Below are 3922 nucleotides of genomic sequence, written 5' to 3' on the forward strand. Positions count from 1 at the left end.
TATTCTTTTGCACTATCAATACAAACGAAATTTATAACAAAACAAAGTAAAAATTAAAAAAAATGAAGTAACAGAAGTAAAGAAAAAAAATTGTGTAGTTCAGTTTTACATGTCGTTTTATTTCATTAAATTAAATATAAATCATAATATCAAAATTTCACAAACGGTTATTGTTGTTAAGGACGTGCGTGTTTGGATGTTGTTGCATTTCTGGTTGGGGTTGAGAATAGTGGATGGAGAGTATGTACCCATGAGTATGGGTTGCTTGGGAGGAAAATGGAAGGCTTGAGGAAACGGTTGATAATTAAAAATTATTATATGATAATTTAATTAAATATATAAAATTATATAATATTTGTTTATATTCTTATTTAAAAATATAGTCAAGTCCAAAACGAATAAAGATCTAATTAAGATATTCTATTTCCACCACATTTACGCGATTTCATAGAGGTCGGGTAAGACGACATAACATCACAGCCCTACTTATCTAGAATAACTAACTTTTAAGATATCTTTCATTTATCTAGAAAGGAGATGTTAACAACTTCCCTAGAAAAAGGAAATGGTTATTCACCATTAAAGGTGAAGCTACACTAAAAGGTAGTTATCTATTCTACTATAAATACACTAACATCATCAGATATATTCAGGACCCCATCTACTAAAAACCTGCTTAAATCCATGCTAACTTAAATATTGGAGTCTCTTGCAGGTACTAACCCCACCTCTTCACGAGAAACTCGGACGGCGGCACATCGGCATCAACAGAAGTTAGATGCTGCCCACAAGGAGCCTGGATCTCACGTTCAGGCCCAAAAGCAACCCAGTTTCAGGTAACCCTCGGAACATTAGCGTTGTTGCCGAGGAACCTGAAAGTCTACACCTAATCATGGCGGACGATCAGTTTGAAGACGAACATACAGCATCTGAATCTGAACCAGAGCACCATAATGACGACCGAGTACTCATGATACCTCATGATCAAATAGAGCAGGTGACCCTAATGGGAAGGGAACGTCAGAAAATCCCCATCCTAGGCGAATCAATTTAGAGGTGCATCCACCCGAGAATGAGGATCCTCCGCACCCAACAGAAATTATGGGACTCGTACACGGGCATCATGGCAGACTAGAGCAACTCGAGTAGGAGATAGAGCGACAAAGAGAAGTTGATAAAGGCCTACGAAGAGAAGTACGACGTCGAAGAGAACTAGAAGAAAGGCTTCTAAAATTAGAAGCCAACTTACAAAATCGGATCAATCATGCAACTTGGGAGGAAAGTCCTTTTGGTGGAGAAGATCCATTCATAGAAGAGATCACGCGGGCTAGGGTTCCAAGAAACTTTACAAGCCCCGACATGGACCTCTATGACGAGACGACTGACCCAAGACACTACCTCAGTAACTTCAAAAGTCTGATGTATTTGGCCAACGCGTCTGATGCGACTCATTGCAAGGCTTTCCCGACGACATTAACCAAAGCGGCGATGAAATGGTTTGATAGCTTACCACCCAAGTCGGTCACCTGTTTTGGCGATCTAGCAAGGAAGTTTCTCACCCGTTTTTCAATTCAGAAAGACAAAGTTAAGCATGCTCCAAATCTCTTAGGGGTTAAACAAAAAGTCGGAGAAACTCTCCAAGCGTACATAGAAAGATTCAACAAAGCTTGGTTAGAAATTCAAAATTTACCTCCAGAAATAGTAATAATGGGGTTAGTTAATGGCCTCAAAGAAGGGTCATTTTCTCAATCCATATCAAAGTGACATCCGACCTCTTTGTACAAAGTACAAGAACGAGCGAAAAGTACATCAACAAGGAGAAAAATTTTCAACTTAGAGAACCAATTTCAAGACAAAACCTTTCTTATCAAGCTCGGGATAAGGATAAGGAAGCAAAGAAAAAGGATGAATATAGCTCAGACAAGCCTCGAAAGTACCATAACTACACCCCACTGCGAGTTTCTCTTGTCGATATCTACAGGGAGATTTGCCACACTGAAAAAATTCTACCCCCTCGTCCCATCAAGAACAAGAAAGCTAAAAGTCGAACGGAATACTGTGAGTATCACAAACTATATGGGCATTCTACCAACAATTGCTATGACCTGAAAAACGTGATAGAAAAACTGGCTAGAGAATATCGGTTAGAAAAGTACCTCACAGAAAGGTCGAACGATCCGTAAAAAAGGAAGAGGGCTAACAAAGACATGGGTTGATGAGACCGGCCACCACAAATCCCTGATAGGCACATCCATATGATAGTTGGAGGATTTGCAGGAGGAGAAGTAACCAAGTCTTCTTGAAAAATACATCTAAAAGAAGTCTACTAAGTCGGCAAAGAATATAAAGTTCCCGACTTGGCCACAATCTCATTCACCAAAGAAGACGCACAATGGGTGACCCCTGGTCATGACGATCCTGTTGTGATCACAATGATACTTGCTAATGCAAATTTTCACAGAACTCTGGTAGATCAGGGGAGCTCAACTAACATATTATTCAAACCTACCTTCGACAAGCTCGGGTTAAAAGAGAAAAAGCTGAGAGCCTATCCCAACAACCTTTTCTAGTTATGAGACACGCTCATTCGACCTCATGGCTTCATCCCGTTGCATGCCACTCTTGGTAAAGGTGTGAAATCTAAAACTTTGAGCATCGACTACATTCTGGTCGACGTAGCATCAGCCTACAATGCCTTGATAGGTCGAATAACCTTAAACCGACTAGCTACGGTCGTGTCCACTCCTCATCTCTGCATGAAATTTTTTACTTCAGAGGGAATCACTACCATAATAGGAGATCAGAGGTTGGAGAAAAAATGTTATAATGAAAGCTTGAATCTATAGAGAAGCATTAGAGAAAAGAAGTTAACACCATTGAGTTTCGTGGTGTCCGAGTACGAGAAGAACTATGACCACAACCCAGTGAAAATACTGAAGAGGTTCAAATCGGGGATCAGGCAGAGAAAACAGCAAGCATAAGAGCCAACTTGGATAAAGAATTAAAAGCTGATCTCGTTAAACTCTTACAACAAAACTCTGATCTCTTTGCTTGGAGAGTCTCCGACATGCCTGGGATACACCCCGATCTCATGAGTCACAAGCTCGCTGTCTACCCGAGCTCACGACATGTTCAAGAAAAGCGACGAAAGCTCAGCTCTGAAAGAGCACAAGTCGTGGAAGAGCAAGTGCAAGTTTTATTAGAAGCCAGATTCATAAGAGAGGTAAAATACCCTCTGTGGTTGGCTAATGTGGTACTCGTGAAAAAACAGAACGAGAAGTGGAGAATGTGTGTCGATTATACCGACCTCAATAAAGCCTGTCCTAAAGACCCATACCCACTCCCCAGCATTGATGCATTGGTGGATTCAGCTTCAGGGTATCAACACTTGTCTTTTATGGACACATACTCGAGATACAACCAAATCCTGATGTACAAGTTAGACCAAGAGAAGACCTCTTTTATCACTCCAAAGGCCAACTGTTGTTATGTGGTGATGCCTCTTGGATTAAACAATACTGGAGCCATCTATCAACAGCTAATGAATACGGTGTTTTCATCCCTCCTCAGTAAGTTAATGGAGGTATATGTTGATGACATGCTCGTCAAAACAAAAAAAAAAGACACTAATCTCTTGTCTGACTTAGCCGAGGTATTCAACACAATCAGGAAATATGGGATGAGACTAAATCCCTCAAAATGCACGTTTGCAGTGGAAGCCGGGAAGTTCTTAGGCTACATGCTCACCCAAAGGGGCATCGAAGCCAACCCGGACAAATGTAAAGCAATACTTGAGATGGAAAGTCCGACTTGTCTGAAGCAATATGAGGCACTTTCTGAGCATCTCTTTAAACCTCTCCCAAGCTTCATATATGGATTCTCCTTCTTGCTGTCTGAAGGTCTAAACATCAGTTCTGAGCTT

The 3922-nt window shown here is 40.7% G+C and overlaps 1 non-coding gene across 1 annotated transcript; it reads left to right on the forward strand.

Annotated features, from left to right (window-relative positions):
• Positions 1–3817: 3817 nt before the first annotated feature.
• LOC112759885 (small nucleolar RNA R71) lies at positions 3818–3922 on the forward strand. The gene has a single exon (XR_003180350.1). It is a non-coding gene; the product is annotated as a small nucleolar RNA R71 (small nucleolar RNA).

This window comes from Arachis hypogaea, chromosome 16 (assembly GCF_003086295.3).
Source record: "Arachis hypogaea cultivar Tifrunner chromosome 16, arahy.Tifrunner.gnm2.J5K5, whole genome shotgun sequence".
Lineage (NCBI taxonomy): Eukaryota > Viridiplantae > Streptophyta > Magnoliopsida > Fabales > Fabaceae > Arachis > Arachis hypogaea.